Raw genomic sequence first — 20,708 nt, 5'->3', positions numbered from 1 at the left:
GATGAGACTTGGACTTTTGGATTAATTCTGGAACAAGTTAAGACTTGGGGGACTATTGCAAAGGCATGATTGTATTTTGAAATGTGAGAAAGACATGATATTGGGGGCCTGAAGGGGGGGATAACGTGGTTTGGATATTTGTCCCCTTCAGTTATCATGTTGAAAGGTGATTCCCATTGTTGGGGTGGGGCCTGGTAGGAGGCGAGTGGATCATGGCGGAAGGCCCCTCATGAATGGTTAAGCACCACCGCTTGGTGATAAGTGAGTTCTTGCTCAGTTAGTTCATGTGAGATCTGGTTGTTTAAAAGAGTCTGGGACCTCCCCCAACCCCTTGCTCCTACTCTTGCCATGTGGTGTGCCTGCTCCCCTTTTGCCTTCCACCTTTCACCATGAGTGGAAGCTTCCCCAAGGCTCTTGTCAGAACCAGATGCTGATGCCATGCCTCTTGAACAGTCTGCAGAATTGTGAGCCAATTAAACTTTTTTTCTTTATAAACTACCAGCCTCGGGCATTTCTTTATAGCAATGCACAAATACACTAACACAATGGCCATAGAAAGAGCTTACCATTGGTTTATTTAACTTATCCACGAGGGCAGCACAGCTTGGGGTCCACATACTCGTACCCAACTTCACTGGGCATTCAACTCCAGTCAAATAACAGGACGAAAAGACAGAAACCCACCATAAGCTGCAACTGGAGGTGGCCATCCAGCCCACTGTTGGGACAGAATGCTTAGTGTGTACAGCTTTGCTTCTGGTGTCCCTAAGATAGGCCTCGGACCTGTCTCTTTTCCCTGAGCATTCAGAATAATCATGAGTAAGATGGGAGTGTGAATCTCAGCATGGAGGCCCAGTGACTGACACCTAGCTTTCAAACCTAACCATCTTGCATAGGTTTCTGTGTACCATGTTCTCTGGTGTGATGTCCTGTGTCTCTGCTCACTGATTCAGTGCCCTCCCAAGCAGCCAGGATGGAGCCCGGTTCTGCTCACTGCTTCAGCGCCCTCCCAAGCAGCCAGGATGGAGCCTGGGCCTCCACAGGCCCCTGGAGTGCTTGCTGCCTGACAGGTGGATCAAGAGCAGAACTCACAGTGCTGCCTCCCGGGGAGGAAGGGGGGTGTTTATGAGCATATGAGCTTTGAGGTACCGAGGATGACAGGCCACCCTAGAACCCAGGGAGCTTGGGCAAGTTCATCCCCTTCTCTGGGCCTCAGTTTCGCTCATCTGTCCTGCAAAAGAATTGGATCAGATAATCTGGGACATTCTGTCCAGCTCTCTGATCCAGGGATTTGGGGCCAGGTGGGGGATGTGAAGTGGTCTTCCAAGCCGTCATCATAGCCTGATTGTGTAGGCCTGCACAAATGGTGTTTAGAGCAGTACTTTCAAACCTTAATGTCAGGTGAATCACTTGTATCTAGAAAAAATGAAGATTCTAGGAGAGAGTAGAATAGTGGTTACCAGAGGCTGGGGGCGGGGGTGAATGGGAAAGATTGGTCAACAAGTACAGAGTTGCAGCGAGGAGGAAGCTTTTGTGTTCTATGACACAGCAAGGAGACTGTGGTTAACAGTACTGTATTGTACATTGCAAAGTAGGTAGAAAAGATGTACAATTTCTTTTTTTTTTTTTTTTGAGATGGAGTCTCGCTCTGTCGCCCAGGCTGGAGTGCAGTGGCTGGATCTCAGCTCACTGCAAGCTCCGCCTCCCGGGTTTACGCCATTCTCCTGCCTCAGCCTCCCAGTAGCTGGGACTACAGGCCCTCGCCACCTCGCCCGCGTAGTTTTTTTGTATTTTTTAGTAGAGAAGGGGTTTCACCGTGTTAGCCAGGATGGTCTGGATCTCCTGACCTCGTGATCCGCCCGTCTCGGCCTCCCAAAGTGCTGGGATTACAGGCTTGAGCCACCGCGCCCGGCCAAGATGTACAATTTCTTTAGCAAAGAAATGATCAATGTATGAGATGATGGATAGGCTAAATACCTTGATTTTTTACACAATGCATACATGTATCAAAACATCACATTGTATCCCAGAAATATGTACAATTATGGGCCAATAAAAAGCAAAATAAAATATGTAGATTTTCACTCAATGGTTCTGAGGAGGGGTCTGTAAACCTGCATTTCCAGCAAGCTCCCCGCTGACCCCGTGGTGCCGGCTGAGCCGGTGCCTTGATTAGGAGTGTTTGGCACCAGGTCTCCAGGTGTGATCCCGGGACGGCAGCATCAGCATCACCTGGGAACTTGTAAGAGGCACTAGGGCCCAGCTACAAAAGTACTGGGTCAGAAACTCTGGGGTGGCGCCCAGCAATATGTGGTTTAACAAGCCCTCCAGCGACTCCCATGACGCTCAACTCTGAGAACCACCGCTTTAAGAGAACAGCTTCTAAACTGGGCGGTGCATAGGCAGCACCGAGAGAGAGTTTTAAAAAATACTGGGGTCCGGGGTCCGCTCCCCGAGGTTCAAATGTAATCGGAATAGGTGCCTCCCGGGCACTGGGATTTTTAAAAGCTCCCCAAGTGATTCTAATGTGAAGTCAATGAGCCTTAGGGCGGACAGAAGATGAGGGCTGCGGGGCTCCCAGGCCGCGAGCCTGCGATTCTTCTCACAGCGCCTTCCGAACATTGGCCACTAGGGCGCGCTGTGGCGCCGCTGGGACGCCGGTTGCGGCTCAGCCTCCTCTCGGCCGCGGCTGGAGGAACTCCGGGCTGGGAGGCGGCGCGAAGCACCCGGGGCGGCCCGAGCCTCCGGGAGCGGCTTCTGGCCCAGGCTTGCCCGCCCCCGTGCATCTGCACCTAATTAATGCTGGCCGCGGCCTCGCCGCGCTTGACGTCAGTGATGTGCTCCGTGCTGGGGAGACGCGGCCTTTGCAGCCGCTCGGCACAGGTTGCTTCACCCTGGTCAGCCCTGCTACCCGCCCCCTCCAGGCAGGACGCCGGGCTCACCTCTGGGACCGAGCCCTTGCTTATGCTGCTCTGATGACACTCACGGGGGAGGTGCTCCCCATTTCCACCCGGCCGGACACCAGTTTTCTTTCCATCTTCCCTGGCTGTTCCCCGCCCCTCCCCTGCCTTTTCAAAACCCGGAGGGTCCTGGAAAATCCCACAGGCCTGGGGATTTGCCAAGTCAGCTGCAAGAACCACCTCTCATCTTTCCCTTTGTGGGTCTCTCCTCTGCTCTGTTCCTTTCCTGTTCCTGCTCCTCCTTTTTCTCTCATCTGAGCTGCCTGGATCAGATACTTCCCGCCTATGTGTTCTCATGCACAGAGGTGGAAGACGGATGGTAAAGGGGGGATTGCCTTCTTTACCAGCACAGATAGGACTGCGTTTGTAAGGAGCATTTTATATGTTGGGGGTGAGGAGGTTGCTGATGAAACTTTAGTGTTCTCTCCCCTACAGCCACATTACTCCCTTTAAGCAGCGATGGGAGTTGATTCTGGAGAAGAGAACTCAGCCAAGTAGAGCAATGCTATCTTGTCTAGCTGCCCCAGCTGGTTGGAAGGTTCTTGCATGGCTGGAGGAGTTTCCCAACCAGGACGCCAGAACTGTCTTTTCTTTTCTCTCTTGTTTTTTTGAGACAGGGTCTTGCTCTGTCACCCAGGCTGGAAGTGCAGTGGCGTGAGCACAGCTCACTGCAACCCTGACCTCCCAGGCTCAGGTGATTGTCCCACCTTAGCCTCCTAAGAGGCTGGAATTACAGGCACGCGCCACCACACCCAGTTCATTTTTTGTTTGTTTGTTTTTTGTAGAGACGGAGTCCCACTGTGTTACCCAGGCTGGTCTCAAGGAATCCTCCTGCCTTGGCTCCCGAAATGCTGGGATTACAAGCGTGAACCACCGTGCCTGGCCCCGAGCTGTCTTTATCACAAATGTTCTTCGCCATTTTTCATCCCTGCCCATCCCTTTATCCCCATCCCCAAACCCCCAATCTGATATTTGTGTGAGATTTCATTTGGAGGAATGCCATGTACATAAAAGAAGCTTGAACACCCCTGGTTTGGATGATGCCTGATAGCCTCCCTGGCTTTGCCAGCCCATAATTCTAAGAGGGGAAGAGGAGATGATGCTGGGGAGTAGAGGGAGGCTTCCCTTCTGGTTCCTGCCTGGAGCCCCGACTGCAAGGGTTGCTCCTGGCTTCCCTCATTTGAACCCCACCCCTGGCTGGCCAGTGATGGCAGCATTCCCTCCAGCCCCAGGGAGGGAGAGGCTGCCCGCGGTCGGACAGGGACACAGACTGTCAGCACTGGGCAGATGGCACAGAGCCATCCCAGCCAGGTGGGGAACCTGAGACCCAGAGAGGGGAAGGGACTTGCTCAAGGTCACACAACCAGTCCCTGGCAGATCCCTTTCCAAGCTAATTCCTCCAAAGCTCCTGCTGGACTCCTGCCGGGGTCTCGAGTGGGACACTCCTGGGCAGCCCTGTGGAAGTGGCGGCTGGGTTCCACCGGGAGTGGGGTTACTTTGAAGAACAGTAGTCTCTCCTTGAATCCAGATGAGGGACCCCTCCTGCGTGGCAGATATGGTTCCAGAGCTCAGCCTGACCCTGAGGCTGTCACAGCAGGGCAGGGGCTGAGGGTGGAAACTGCCTCTGAAGGGCTCAGAGGGCGTTTAGCTTGCCAGGCACAGAGCCCCCACCAGGGACAGAAAGCCAGGAAAAAGGTGTGGGACGTCAGGAAGAATCCTGCTCCTTCCAATGTAGACTCTGAAAGTAAAGGTCCAAGCTTTGAATTGGATCTCAGCTGGGGCTGAGGGCTGGCCAAGAAGATTGGGACGGCCACACATTTGGGCAAGTTTCCCTACTGCCTCCGCAATGCGCCTGGCCAGGGCCCAACTGGAAATCAGAGACCCGTGAAACATCAGCTCAGGGAGCATCAGGAATGCATGCTCGCGCTTCAAGAGGAAGAAACCCCGAGGGGAGGCCGGGAGGGAGACGTGTCCAAGGTCACTGGACAGTGAGTGGTGGAACTGGAGCTTGGACGTGGGCTCTGGACTCTGGATTGTGTGTCACCGCCACTGTCCTGACATCCATGTGGACAGATGCCCTGATCCCCCTCTGCAGGGGCTGTTTTCTTTTTCTCCCTTTGGGGTGTGTAATGCGTGTTTGTCTTTGTGTGTGTGTAGATATTTTTTGTTTTGTCTCTTAACCTCCAAATCCTATCTGCTTCATAAAACTCAGAAAAAGTCTACAACCTCAGTTACCCATTCCAGGATTGCTGTCAGGAAATCCTCGTTCCCATCTCACCCACATCCCCCACGCTGGAGCTTAAGTCCTTCCAGGTGGGGCTGGCAAGAGTCTGCGGGACTTACTCCAAGGGTCTCGGGGGAAGCGGGCTGGGCTGTTTGGGGAAGAACGCTCACCCAGCAGTGTGCAGGCCTGGCAGGGCTGCCTCTAAATCCAAATTGCAGTCCTCAAGCACGCGCGCTCGCTCTGCCTGAGATCTCAAACGAGGCTGCTTTGGCGGGAGTACCGATTCTAGCCAGTGATTTATCATCTGTTTACTCAGAGAAACTGCTTGTTCATTTCTGCTGGTGGGAAGGGAAGGCGGGAGGGAGGGAGGTGAACGTGTGTCCTGTGAGCTGCAGAGGTAGCCGGCAGGGATGACTTATACACTATACACTCCTCCTGATGGGTGACCTCCATTCACTCTTCCTCCCCGCCTCTGTCTGCCTGAGGAGAAACAGGGAATGTGCTCCCTCCCACCTGGGAAGCTTCAGATTCATTTTCTGCTCAGACACCATTGCTTGCAAAATTCCACCCGGAAGATAAGGGAGGAGGAAGTATTGCTGCAGCATCCTGCTCTGTGCCTGGTTATATTACTGGATCCTTGTGTTGCAACCCTAAGATATCAGGATTGTCTCCATTTCACAGATGAGACAGAACGGATGCTCAGGAGGCTTAAATTGTCTGAAGTCACACAGCAGATGGGTAGAGCTGGGACCCAACCCCCGTCGGGCTGGTGCCAACTTCATGCTCTTGGGGCAGTGTTTCTCCAAGTGTGCATCTCGAGCTACCTGCATTAATTATAGTTACGTCCTCATTCAGTCTCTGTTGTTTTCAACAGGGAGTTACCGACCTAGGCATGGCTCCAGGCTCATGGGATTCAGCAGTGAGGAAGACAGGTCCTAGCCCTTCTGAAGTTCCTTTATTACGGGAGGCCAAGAACAAACAAGTATAAGAAATAAGTTGCCTGGGTGCTGTGGCTCATGCTTGTAATCCCAACACTTTGGGAGTCTGAGGTGGAAGGATCACTTGAGCCCAGGAATTCGAGACCAGCCTGGGCAACATGGTGAAACCACGTCTCTACCCAAATATACAAAAATTAGCTGAGTGTGGTGGTAGCCCCAACTACTTGAGAGCCTGAGGTAGGAGGATTGTCTTAGCCCAGGAGGTTGACATTACAGTGAGCCATAATTGTGCCACTGCATTCCAGCCTGGGCAACAGAGAGAGACCCTGTCTCAAAAAATAAAAATAAAAAAGAAACAAGTCAATTATCTAACAGGTGAGAGTACTAGGGGGAAAAGGAGAGCAGGGTGAGGTGCTGGGGACTGACAAGGTTGTATGTGTGTTGCAATTTTAGATAGAGTGGTCAGGATAAACCTTACCCAGGTGAGGTTCAAATGAGACTTGGAAGAGGTTAAGTGTTTTGCTATTGAACCTGTATTTCCTGCAGCCACTTCAGACCTCCTTGTTCAGAACCTGGCAGGGAGATGAGGCCCAGGAATATGTATTTTAACAAATCCTTTATCCACACCGCCCTTTGGAAATCCCTGCTGTTTGCCCTGGTGCTTCTCCTACCTAACGAGTCAGGAAATACTTGTTCAAATCCAGGAGTGGCTTTAGGGATTCAAGAATGAAGTGGGAATCCCAAGTCCCAGTGACGATTCCCTTCATGACTTGATAATTGGCCAATACTTAGTAACTAAACCAGGCAAAATGCACCCATGACCGTGACTGAGTCTGGAAAGCTCTGTGCCAGGGCAGGACATGGATATGCAATCACAGCATGGCACAGATTACTGAAGTACAGGTTGGTGTCTTGAGGAGCACATAACTTAGAAGGCTGGGGTTCTACATCAGGCTCACCTGTGGTAAGCTTGGGCCAGTCAATTACTTTGTGGAGTTTCAGCTTCCAGGTTTGGGAAATGGAGCTGTTAGACCTTTCCCTACTTACCTTGTAACACTGCCACTATCTCTACTACCAGCCAATCTATGTATCCATCCATCCATCCATCCATCCATCCATCCATCCATCCATCCACGCATGCATGCATCCATCCAACCATCCATCCATCCACGCATCCATCTATGCATCCATCCATGCATCCATCCATCTATCCTCACCACCACCATCAGTATCCTCATTTCATTATGTCAGCATTTCTGATGTGGCCTATTTTCAAACCAACAAAATTCCAGTCCAGTAAAATAATTTGGACATGCCTAACACTGTAAAGGAATTTGGCCTGAGAAAATAATGAAGAAAAACTGTATAGAGAGGAATTAACTCTCCATACGTTGGATATCAAAATCTTTAATCTTGGAAGATTAAATCTTGGAATATCTTTTCAATGAAGTCCAAAGGTGGGTTCGTGCCACTGGCTTGGGGGAGCCAGACAAGTGTCTTGTAACTTCAGTTGCGGTGAAAGCTGCTGTGAAAGGCAGCTTCGGATTTCCCCTGATGGCGGGCAGCCCTGCCTCTGTGCCCAGCCCTATTAACTGTTGGCCTCCCAGTTGCTGAAGCCAGCCAAAAACATCCCCTGCCGTTTGAAGTGCTTATTGGAAAAGCAGATTTCATCTTGGCTGGGGCTCTGAGCCGTTCCTTGTGTGGGTTACTCCCCAGGGCTGTAATTGAACACAAGAAAACGTCGGCCTACTTTTGGCATTCCTGCTTTCATCTCAAAGACACATTTAAAATTTGTATTTAAAAAACGTCAGGGAAAGCGGCCAGCATGGCTTACGCGGCCACTGGTGCCAGAACACCCAATACAGTTGCTCCAGGAGCAAAGGCTGCAGAGGATGAGACAGGAGAATTAGGACCATACCATGTGGCAGTGCTCCACACCCGGCTTCCGGGAGCTTGCCTGCATGGCCTGAACAGTGAGGTGCTTTTGAGGCCGGGCCTCTGTCGGATCTAGGCTTTGCAGAGCAGGAGTTTGAGGGTTCAGATCAGGTCCCCCTCACAGCAGTCCAACTGGGTGAGAATTTTCTAAAAGCTGGAGGAACAGGGGGATCCAAGACCTATTCGACACTCACCCCAGGGTCTAGGCAGCCCAGCCAGCAGGAGATGCACCATCTTCCCAAGCCCCACCTGTTGTGCTGCTGGGGAACGTGGTTCCAAGGGCTTCTATCTACACTGGTGACTGTGGGTGGGAGAAAACCATTGAGGAAAAAGACCTACTGCTCCTCTGGCAGGATTCTGAAAATAGTAGGTGTCTCACGGATGTATGTGAGCTTGCTCTCACATGTAAAAGGATTGCAGTTAAGCACAATGCAACCTTCTTCTACAGCTCTTAGCAACATCTTCTCTGGGGGCCATTGTAAAGCTAAACCACCAAGCTTCATGGAGGGCTGAAATAAAATAGCATCCTGGAGACAGGAGAGCCTTCACAATGTAACCGTACACTCAGAAGCCTGGTCTCTTAGGGGACCACCCGCTTCCCTGCACAGGGTTACTGTGGCACCATCAGCTTGTGGTCCACTATGACCCTCTTAACCTTATTCAGGAATTTTTGTTTATAGGGAGTCATCATTCTGTATGCAATTGGTTTTCTCTCTGGACACAGGATCCTGCACTTATTCTTATTTTACACTAAGGTCATTGATAGCTTGTGCTTTTTAAAGAAGAAAAAAATTGGATGCCTACAACAAAGAAAATACATCCAGGTAGATTATTAAAATAGTTATCTTATTTTCAGGACCACAGGAAGAAGGAGGGAAGTAAATATACAAAACCTAGAGCTATTATTAAATTTAACTCTGAGGCTCTTGGCAGCCAAGACAAAAATAAAACAGAGAAAAGTATATAGAGTTCTTAGGAGAGAGAAAATTCATCAGGCTTTTGAGCTCTAAAAGAGATTTCCTAAGGGGATCCTGTCGAGTGATACAACAGACCAGTGGGTTGACACCAGTTTTATGCAAAACGGTCAAGTAGTTTTCAGCTGGATTTTTTTTTTTTTGTCATGCCCCTTAACCATCATTTAGGGCATCATAATGACTAGTCTGGGAAGTGAAAATGATCTTGAGGGGTAGAATAGAATGTAGGAAACTCCAAGAGAACTGACAGAATCATCTGGCCTGTTCATCGTGCATTCCATACTTAAGAGTACTTTGAGTAGGAGCTGGGGCAAAAAAGAAGAAGGGCTAACTGCAGAGGTATAAACAACAAGACAGAATATGTCTCAGGAATCATTAACGCTGCACCACACCACTACCCCACCCGCCCCCCACCCCACCCAGCAGAAAATGAATCGCCTCATTAAATCAGCGAACACCTAAGTTTTGGTGTTGGTGTTGATGCGCACATATGTGTGGGCATGTGTGCGTGTGTGGGAATGTCTGTGGGTATGAATGCAAGCCCTCTTCCCCTAGCCCAGCACACCCCCCACCACAGAGCAAGAGAGCAAGGCTCGCAGCATCCTGGAATCAGCTCTTCTCTAGTTGATTTTGATAACCAGCCAAAAATACAGGATCTTTTCAAGGCCTGAAGATCATTAACTCTTTGGAAGAACAACAGGGGAGTTTTTGAATGCTGGGACTGACAGCCTGTTGGTGATAGGCTTAATTACTCCAATTAAATATTCAGGAGCAGAGCCAGGCAAGCCAACAGAATTAGGGGAAGGCATCTTTGCTCCGTGGCTGCAGAATTCCCTGCTAGGCGGCATTGAGCTTCCCCAGGATGAACACTAGGTTCCCAGGCTCCCCAAGTCCTGCCTTTTGATGGCATTTTCTCCCCCCTGGGAGGCACTGACTTTAAAAAGATTTATCATTAACTGAGGACCTAGTGTGTTCCAGGGCTGTGCTAGGCCCTGGAAGCTCGGAAAAACAAGCTCCCTTCTCTGGAGGAAGCAGAGGAATCTATTTCCACACCTCACACATCTAATTACCAGACAGTGTAATCCCATATGGGATGAGAACTAATAGGAAATGAAAGTTAATTCTTAAATTCTACTTTTCCCAGACTGTGGGTTTCCGTCCCTGGAACTGCAGGCCCGTTTTCTTTCTAGAGCATGACTGGGACCATGACTGGCCTTTCGGGCGTGGCATGATGTTGGCATATATGCTGCACGTTTGGCTACCACAAAGTCCCTTCTGAATTCTAATAACGGGGACTTTCCTTCTGGGTGGAAAGTTTCTGCCAGAGCTGGGGTGGGTCGAGCGTGGGCACTGAGTAGCCACAGTGGTGCGGGGTGGCTGCCCTTGCATTCTCCTGCTCAGTGGCCTGAGGATCCATCCCTGAGAAGCCTCTGCCCACGGCCACAGGACAGGACAAGCCTCCTGACCCATGTGGAGATGGAATCCAAGCCCTATTCTCCTTACATCTGTGCTCCAGCTAAAAAACAGCTGACAACCCCAAACCTTATCTCACAGAGGGAACTTTTCGGCCTGCCCGAGATCTGCAAGTGGGGGGATGGAGCTAGAATCTGGGTCATGTGCTTATTTCCAGCCTTGGGGTCTCAGCTATTCCCCCCACAATACTTCCATGTACTGCCATGCCATCAGCATCAAGAGGTGCTACAAAGAATTTTGCTTTTGTTCTTTTGCAATACACAGCAAATAATTTCTTTTCAAACCCAGTTGTTCTTAATCATCTTCTGCCTCAAAACACCTGGAGGACTTTCGATGCCGTCCCTGGTACCAGCAACAGCATCACCTGGGAACTTGTTAGAAATGCAAATTCTGGACCCCACCCCAGGGTTACTGAATCAGAAACTGGGGGTGGGAACAAGTGGTTTGAGCTTTACTGGGCTCTGCAGGTGCTTCTGGTGCAAGCTCATCTTTGAGAACCACTGAATAAAAATAACTCACTCTGACAGGGGTTCTCGGTCAGAAGAGGCTTCCTGGAGCATGTGTCAGGATCTCTAGAATTGAGGATGGGAGTGGCACACAGGTAGTTTGAAAAAGCCAGTAAACTCATTATATTCTCTTCCCCCCACCCTACCCTATTCTGAGATTCATTGATGTAGAAACTAATTTTGCATTGGAGGAAATGTCTCATCCAACTGTCTCCGTATTTTGATGATTTTTTTAAGCTTCAGAAAGTTTATTACACCATTGGGGTGACTTGTGTTTCACCTCAAATCTCCTTCCATGGTTGTATACAAAGAATTAATTGATACAAGCTGGGGCTTAGAAAGGGAGAAGTTTCCCCATAGTGATTTTGTCTTGTTTGGCTTGTTGATTAGGAGTTGGCTGGATCAAGGGTCGACCCTAGGAGTTGGAAACCCACCCTCGAACCATGTACCCCCTTGCCAGCTCCTGGGGCAGGGGTTTTCTGGCTCCAGCAAGTGCTGAGGTTAGGAGGGGCCCATGGACGGTCAGGCATGGGATACTGCTTTGCTTACAGCCAAGCAACCGTATGCATCTGCATGATTATTTTTTTATAAGCTTCCTAAAGGAAACAGATGTCAGCAGCCTCTTTTTTTATTGCCACAACAGGGAGAAGACACACCTAAGTTGTTTGAATTGTTTGCAAACAGTGGTAGGTGTGGGCATTTTTTTTCTCTAAAAAGATTATATTTGGGAAGCCACCGCCAGGATTTGAGGGGATGCTGGGCGTGTTAAAAGTAAGGAGAGTTTACTTTAATCCACCCCATCTCACTGCGGTCTGCAGGGGTTCATGCCGCCTCTGCTTGCCAGAAAAACACCCAGAGGAAGGAGACTGGCTTCTTAGAAAGTGTGTTTTCCTGTGGAAGCGGCCCGCAAAACCTGCTTATCTCGGTGACAGGCTCCTCCTCCTCAGAAGGTGGCATTTCCCTTGTGGCTACACAGGCAGGAAGCAGGTGGCAGGGAGTGGACCCACAGCATCCCCCACAGCGGGCCCTGGGGTTGCCACCAACTGTGGCTGGGAGCTGCTCTCATTGACTGCTCAGTGGCTCTGTGTCTCTGGGAACCGGAGTAAGCCGATGGGCTTGGCGGATCTGGAGGGTGGGGGCTCTGCTGAGTGCCGCCGCTTGCTCTGGGATGGGGGACTGATCCACTGGCCCAGCAGGAGCCTGGCTGGATCCCTCTTGCCCTGGGGGAAGGGAAGCCCATTGTGTCAGGAAGACTCTGCCTGAACTCTGACCTTTCCCCTCACTAGAATGCAAGCCCCACAGGCAGGAGATCCTGTGGGTTTCGTTGACTCAGCTATCCCAAGCATCTTGAAGGGTGCTGGGCACACACTGGCTTCTCAATGCATGTTTATTGACTAAATAATTAGATTCCTCTCCCATCTTCCACCCCCCAGTCGCCTCTTAAACCTAACAAAGAATTCAAGGGCTTGTGCTGGGGCTACCAGCTGCTCTTCTGGTGCCCTGAGGACGAAGAAGGGATCTGAAGGGGAGACCATCACCCTCTTGCAGATGTTTCCAAGAGGCCGCTCAGCATGAGAGAGACAAGGGGAGAGCCCAGTTCCAGGAACACCTGTGTCACCTGTTTCTTGGAAGTGACAGGACCAGTCGAGCCCTTTCCCCATTCTCCCCATCATGATGGACGGGAGCCTGGCCTTTGAGGTAAGGACAGATGGGGTCACAGACACAGGCCTTTGAAGACATCTGGAGCCACTGCTTCTCTGGCAGTTCACTTTCAAACCGGCACTTCACCCAGAAGTTGAAGGACCACCTGACAGATGCATAAGGGGTTTGGTGTTGAAGGGAGTTGGGCTAGAGAGTGTCGCAGAGCCCCGAGACTCCTGTGGGTTTAGGATTCTGGCTGAGGGGAGTGTGGCAGGGGCTCCTCACCCACAGGCTCCAGGCTGTGTGATCCGTGGCTGAGGATCCAGACCCTTAGACTTGAGGCACCCCTGCCCGGGGTCCCATTTCAGGCAGGACTTTGCCTCCACAGCCCCACAGCTCTGCCTTGGACCAGAAGATGGCAAACAATGTAGACCAGTAGTAATATTGATAGGATACTAGGAATTTGCAAAGAAAAATATGCCCTGGGCCTTGCTGAAGCAGGTGAATTGCAATGGTGCCTATGAGCATTATCGGGCCATGTGTTGTTGTTTTCAAGCTTCCCCTCTGTCTAGAGGTGACAACCCTTGTTTCGTGGTGCCCTCCTTAGTGAGCCTGGCAACAAATATGACAACATGAGGGTCACTAGGAAAGAGAAAAAAAGCAAAGAATAGATACAATTGTGAAGGGTACCCTGGTCTTCAATTAGAGAATACTGGTCATTTTACAAGAAGACCTAAGCCTAGCCTCTTCTAAGCTCAGTGAGAGAGGGAAGAGCAGGAAAGAGACTGGCCAGAGGTTGCCCAGGGCCCCAAGGCAGCCCTGGGATTTGATGGCTATAAATTTAAGTGTATGAATCAGAATAGCACCGGGCAGGCTAGGCACGGTGGCTCACACCTGTAATCCCAGTATTTTTGGAGGTGGAGGTGGGTGGATGACTCGAGCACAGGAATTCAAGAACAGCCTGGGCAACATGGCAAAGCCCTGTCTCTACAAAAAGTGCAAAAATTAGCCGGGTGTGGTGGTGCACACCTGTAGTCCCAGTTGCTTGGGAAGCTGAGGTGGGAGGAACGCCTGAGCCCAGGAAGTTGAGGCTGCAATGGTTGGTGATTGCACCACTGCACTCCAGCCTGAGCAACAGAGTAAGACCCCATCTCAAAAAAAAAAAAAAAGCACTGGCCATCTGGCCTGTGCCCATTTAGGGTGAGGTCCTGTGGTTTCAGGTCCTGTGATAATCTGCCCATTTTGCTATTCTTTAGTTCATCATCCAATAGATGCCTTTTGAACACCTAGTACATCCCTAGCACTGCACTAACACAGGGGGGCAATGGCGAACAAGAGACAAGGTTCCTGTCCTCATGGAGCTTACAGTCCCACTTGCCTTACACCAACTTGCTGAGCCTTCGTCTAAGGTGATGCCTCAGCTTCCTATTTCATGAAGAAGATAAAAGCAATCAGAAGAGATCCTCATGAGCATCTGTCCCCACCTCACCCCCCACCTCACCCCCCACCTCACCACATGCCTGCGTTTTGTGTCTGCCCCTCTCCTGTTCTGTGGATGAACCATCCATCCCATGCCCTCCTGTCTGCTCAAGGACATCACTCCAGTGTCTCCCTTCTGTCCCTTGCACCATCAATCTTTCCCTCTCTGTGGGGTCTCTCCTAGCAGCATGCTACCATGCTACTATCTCTCTTATGTGAAGATACCTTCTCTTGATCCCACCTCCTCCCTCAGGAGAACGGCCCCAGTTCTTACCGCTTTCCAAAATGACTGTCTGGACTCATCATCTCCAAATTCTCTCCTTCCATTCTCCCTTGAATCCACCCCAATTACACTGTCATCCCTGACACTGTTCTTGTCAAGGTCACCAGTGTCCTCATTTTGCTAAATGCAGTGGACATTTCTTGGTCCTCATCTTGCCTGGCTGTTAGCATCATTTGGCATGGCTGGTTCCTCCCTCCACGTTGAACACTTTTTTCACACCCACCTTGCTTTCCCTCTCCTTCTGGCTGCTGCCTCTCAGACTCTTTTGCCATCTTCTCTTCAGATTCCTGCAAAGGAACAACAAAGAACATCAAGATTCAATCCTTGGAACTCTCCATCACTCATCTTTAAATGAGACTTCTCTGCTGACTCTCAGAGCTATGTATGCTGAGAATCCATTGCCTCTAAGACGTCCTGCTTGGCAGGTAACAGACATTTCATCCTGAGACGAGCTCCTGCCCACCCCACCCACGCACAGACCCCTTCTTGCCCACAGATTTCCCATCTCAGCCAATGGGAGTCCAAAAATCCTTTGTGTCCTCTTTGATTCTTCTCTTAGGCTCCTATCTCCCTTCAACGGAGGCATCGCTTCCAAATCAGACACTTCTCGTTACCACTATCGTCCTCCCCTTGTCCAACCCACCATTGGCTCTTGGCTGGAGTGCTACAAGTCTCCTACCTGTTCTCATCATTTCCCAGTAAGTTCCCACCCTGCCTTCAGATTCTTCTCCACACAGCTTCCAGAGTAATCCTTTCAAAAAGTAAGTCAGAGCCCATCTTTTCCCTCCCGTCTCACTCTGTCAGCCACATTCATTCCAAAGGACTGTGTGGTCTGTGTCCCCGTTCTCTCTGGTTCTCTCACTGGTCTCCTCTGTGCTCACTCTCCTGCCTCAGGACGTTTGCACTTACTGTTTCTTCTGCTTGGGACTCTTTCCCTCCAAGATCTTGACTCGTGTGTCACCTTACTGATGCCTCCCTCCCTGACCATCCTATTTAAAATTGCAACCCATTCAACACCATTCCTCCTTCTCCATCCTTGCTCTGCTTCCTCCATTTGACCTGTCACTCTTTAATCCAGTGGCATTCCGATTCAATGGTGGCCGGGGGCAGGACCTGAGGAGGTGTGTCATCTGTAGAGAATTTAAAAATAATTGTGAAATAAATTCAAAGTGGGTTTGCTCTTTATGAGGCCTGCACACCGGCAACTGTAAATTCCGTTATCAGTACACCTTCCTGCCAGGGTGGGCCGCCCCCGCGGATTCTCCTCTATCTTAATACACTGGGTGCTTCCCATGTTTATTTTGCTTCTTGTTCATTTCCCTGCCCTAGAATGTAAGCTCCGTGAGGGCAGGCTGTTTCGTCTATTTTGTTCACCACTGTGTCCCTCGTGTCTGCCACACGGTGCGTGCTCAGTAAGCTTTAGTTGAATGAATGAAGTGGAGGGTGGCTAAGTTCCCTTAGTTGGGGGTTATCAGGAGGGCTTCCTGGATGAATTGGTATCTATATTGCCTGTCCTTAAAGAGGAGGAAGGTGCTCTAGGCAGAAGGAACAGCAGGTACAAAAGCAACTTGACTCTCAGGGTCATTAGCTAAGAGTAGGAGTCAGAGGGATGAGTGGGTGTCGTCCACCAGAATTTACCCTTCAAAATATCCGTGATTAGTAAATGAATGTGTTCCTTTGTTACTAGTTGGTGGAGGGTCCTTGTTGACATCTTGCCGAGGTCTGGCTGTCACTTTGAATGAGAATGGCTGTTCCCCACTCCTGCTGAAGAGCTCCAGGCCTGGCGGGGGCGGGATGGCGGGTTGTGGTGGTGGTAAGGGCTGTTCCCCAGCACAGTGTTAGAACTTGACTCATCCTCTTGCTTGAAGTGTGGGAGCTGGAGACCATTCAGGAGGCTGTGGTTACAGTTCCAGACAGGGTCCCTAAGAGCAAGGAGCCATTCCCAATGCCTCCTCCTTAGGGAAGCCTTCCCTACTTTCTCTTCCCTCTTCTGGACAGAGTTTGTACCTTCCTCCTTTTGGTTCTCTGTTTATGTCTTTAATTTAACACTTACAACATAATACCGTCTTTATTTGTTCCATGTTTGTATCTTCTACTGAATGTGGCTTCAAAAACAGAAAGCACAGAACGTGGCACATTGGAGGAAATCAGTAAGTGTTTGCTAAAGGCGCAACAATGAAACAGAACAGATACCATATACAGTGCTATGCCAATGTTGAAAGAGTATAACTGTTACTAGAGTGAATGCTAATCAGAATAAGAGGGTGACTAGTCCATAATTACATAGAATATACCTTTTTCTGCAAGGTGATGTGTCACTTAACTTTGTTCCTTAAAGCTCCAGAGGCCCAAGGCCACCCACAATTATTCAAGTATTATCAATGTTGAGGGCCTCTAAAAGCATCAAATATGTCATAGCTTCCACAACACTGTGAATTAGACTGAAAGTCAGCATTTAAAAAAATAAAGTGATATTGACTGAAACACTGGTTTTATATACATGCCACACATGAGATGTGGTGGCCGCTCACACGCCAGCATACTGGTTCATCTGCAATGGGCAGGCGGGCCATACCCCACTGGGGAGAAATTTTACGGGCTTCAGAAATGTCTAATGAAATTAGATTTTTAACTAGTTCAAAATCAGAGTTCAGAAACAGTTCAGTTAACATTTAAGTGTCGAGCTAAGAGAGGAGGTTGAACAAAATTCATTTTGAAGCTTTCTAGAGTTTTTAAAGAGCAAAACTTTAGACTTAAAATGCACTGTTTTATTATATGCAATGCCTGTGAATATTAAATGTATGTTAAGTTTTTCATTTAGCAGATTTCTCTCCAGACTTTTAAAACCAACAACAACAAAAAAATTTGCATATTCTCTCCTCTCCCCAAAGCATCCTTCCTGTACACAAATACCCTTATTGTGAGACCCTGTTGCTCTAGGTTAAACCAGTTCTTCTAAGAGCAGCCCATAGGATTCTGCTCCAGCCAGAACAAGGCCTTGGCTAATGTCACTGCCTCTGGTTGACTGAGCCGGGCTGGGAATCTCATTATGGAAGCTTTCCACCTCCTTTCCGAGCCAGCCCTCTAGCGGAGGCCAAGATTGCGTCATCTGTCCTGGGCCTCATCCCACCTTGCCCGAGGCCTGCTCACCTACTGTGTTTCAGCAGCATTCCAGCAGCCAGGCCGTCAGTTGCTCCCCCATCCCAGATGGGGAAAAACTTTTGCGGCACATTTGCCTCAGGAAGACTGCACTTGGCTTCCCGGCGTCCCTTCGCGTCGGACAGACTGGATGTGGGCCGTGAGGTTTAGGAGGCTTTAGGAGAAGGAAGGTCCTCTCTCAGGAGTGAAATGATCTTATCTGAGAGGATGGAAGTGAAGTGAGGGGGTAAGCATGGGTCCCCCCTCCTCACCCATGCTGACATGTGCTCCTGCATAAGCGCCCCTGGCCTCTACATCTCTTGGTAGGTTAAAGCTCTATTTTAGTCTCAACCAGCAGTTTTTCTCACTGGTAAATCTAAGTTCTCGGACTATTCAATGGGTTCTATTTGTTTTTTTAATAATTAAAAAAACGTTTCCAGTTAATTCATAATCACTATGAAAAAAATAGGCAGGACATGTAAACAAAAGGTTAAAATATATACAAATCAAAGAAGGAAGTACACCAGACCAGTTATCAGGCAAGCTTGCCAGACATCAATCCAGCAAGAAAACAATGACGTGCTTTGAAAATGCCAAATCTGGCCAGGCACGGTGGCTCAAGCCTGTAATCTCAGTTTTTTGGGAGGCCAAAGCGGGCAGATCACCTGAGGTCAGGAGTTCGAGGCCAGCCTGACCAACATGGAGAAACCCCATCTCTACTAAAAAATACAAAATCAGCTGGGCATGGTGGTGCGTGCCTGTAATCCAAGCTACTTGGGAGGCTGAGGCAGGAGAATCATTTGAACCCAGGAGGCAAAGGTTACGGTGAGCTGAGATCGTGCCACTGCACTTAGCCTGGACAAGAGTGAGACTGTCTCAAAAAAAAAGAAAAAGAAAAAGCCAAATCCATTTCTTCTTGCCTTTACTCCTTTGGGGACCTCAGATGTAACCGCTGGTGTGCTGTGAATGACAGAGTATCACTGGGATCTGGTGCCTGGTATGAGCTGCATGAAGGAGTAGGAGTGCACTCACCCATCTGCAGGGCCACGGTTGGTCACTGTCCTACGTTTTCCCTCCTTGCTCCCAGGGCTAGTCCTGGTTAGGTGTGGGCGGCAATCTGGGGACAGCAGTCACCTTGCTGTCTGCTCCACTCTGCAACACAGTGCCTTCCTCAGCACGCACCCCAACGGACAAGGAACAAATGGTCTTCTGTTGGGATGGAGGAGAGGATTTGTAGCTGTTCTCAGCTGCCTGTGGGTTTGCGCTTCCCACCTGCCTGCCCAGGCCTCATCCGATGTATCAGGAGTCCTCTGGGTAGGCACCAATGAGGGCAGCCTTTTAACTAACCCGGGGTGCCACCGAGGAGCTGGAGTGTGAGCTCTTTGGCCCTACGGGAAGCTCCCCTGGGAGGCTGCAGTCTTATTCTACCTGTGAATGTTCTTTCACCCACTTCCTGCGGGTGCTGGCCGGATCCTCTGTGAGCAACCGCGTTCGGCATGGTTCGACGTGGAACAGCCCTCCCAGCCACCCAGGGAAACCTCTCCATTCAGTTACCTCCTGGCTTCCCACAGCATGGCCCATTAGCCTTGTCTGGGGGGTCTCATGCATCAGGATTTATCATTGTGCAGCACCTGCCGGGGCGCTTGCCACAGGCTTTGAAGGTCCCTCTGCAGAGGAGCTTAGGCAGGAGCAGGGGGTGCATGGAGGAGGCTTTCTGTCAGTGGAGGAGCATGGGCTATGATTTGCATAGCCTGCTGTCTGCCCCACTGCAGACCTCATCACTTCAGAGCACTTTCTTTCCTATTTTATTTTAAAATTTTTAAAAGAGACTGGGTCTCTTTTGTTGCCCAGGCTAGAGTACGGTGGTGTGATCATAGCTCACTGGAGCCTTAAACTCCTGGGCTCAAGCAATTCTCCTGTCTCAGTCCCCTGAGTAGCTAAGACTACAGGTGCACACCACCATGCCTGGCTAATTTATTTTATTTTTTAGAGATGAGATCTTGCCATGTTTCCCAGACTGTGCTTGAACTCCTGGCCTCAAGCAATCCTCCCAATTCAGCCCCCACAGTTGCTGGGATTACAAGGGGGGAGCCACCTTGTCTGGCCCAGAAGCACTTTTCAAAGCCTCTTACGCTGGATGCTGTAGGTTCCATGTGACAATGACTGTAATTATGATTTAAGCAGCACCTACTATAAAGGGGCGTGTCTCGTACATTATTGATCACTCTTAAAGCTGCCTAGCTCTGCATTGTGGGTTACTCCTGTAATCCCAGCACTTTGGGAGGCCGAGGCGGGAGGATCACCTGAGGTCAGGAGTTCGAAACCAGCCTGGCTAACACGCAAAACCCTTTCTCTACTAAAAATACAAAAATTAGCCAGGCGTGGTGGCAGGCGCCTGTAATCCCAGCTACCTGGGAGGCTGAGGCAGGAGAATCACTTGGACCTGGGAGGCGGAGGTTGCAGTGAGCTGAGATTGCACCACTGCACTCCGGCTTGGGCCACCTAGCGAGACTCCATGTCAAAACAAACAAACAAACAAAAAACCCAAAACTACCTAGCTCCATTTTGTTCAACAGGAGGCTCAGAGAGTGTGTGCGAGGTCACCCATGTGTGTGTTTTATGTCTAAAACCTCTCCTGACCCTGGAATGACCCACTCCCGGCTGTGGTCAGTTAGGTCTGTTCGGCGGCAGGAGAGGAGGCTCACAACCGCCAGGCAGGCTGGGATCTTCTACACGTGGTCCCTCGCGGTGGAGGCTTCGGTTAGATCTTCTCTCAAACCCAGGTCGCTAGAGGGTCCCCACCGGGAAAGGGACGCGCCAGGGCGTGGGGCAGGTCCAGAGGGGCCCGGGGCCGGGTGGATCCCGGTGCTCTGCTTTTACCTGGCGGGCGGGAGCGGTCTGGCGGGCGGGAGCGGTCTGGCGGGGCGTGGGCGCAGCGTGGCCGCCGCGGGGCCCGGGGCTGGAGGGGATGGGACGGAGGGGGCGGGAGGGGAAGGGCTGGGAGGAACCAGCCAGCGGGCGGCGGCGGCCTTGAGCCACGGGCTGGTGCTGGTTGTGGCCGAGGCTGTGGCGAGAGGCGGGCCCGCTGGTGTGGCCGATGAGCCCGTAATGAAGCCCGGCGCCTGGGCTCCCTTTGTTCCCGGAGAACTGTTTAAAA

General features: G+C 50.4%; 1 long non-coding RNA gene across 1 annotated transcript; it reads right to left on the bottom strand.

Moving 5' to 3' along the window:
• Positions 1–13,893: 13,893 nt before the first annotated feature.
• On the bottom strand, positions 13,894–20,465 carry LOC108530445 (uncharacterized). The gene is made up of 5 exons (XR_001885831.1): positions 20,432–20,465; positions 18,584–18,760; positions 17,564–17,771; positions 14,637–14,700; positions 13,894–14,076 (listed from the first exon to the last, which is right to left on the bottom strand). It is a non-coding gene; the product is annotated as an uncharacterized LOC108530445 (long non-coding RNA).
• Between the last annotated feature and the right edge of the window lie 243 nt (positions 20,466–20,708).

This window comes from Rhinopithecus bieti, unplaced genomic scaffold (assembly GCF_001698545.2).
Source record: "Rhinopithecus bieti isolate Rb0 unplaced genomic scaffold, ASM169854v2 scaffold_5626, whole genome shotgun sequence".
Taxonomy (NCBI): Eukaryota; Metazoa; Chordata; class Mammalia; order Primates; family Cercopithecidae; genus Rhinopithecus; species Rhinopithecus bieti.
This window is presented reverse-complemented; position numbering and strand designations above follow the sequence as displayed.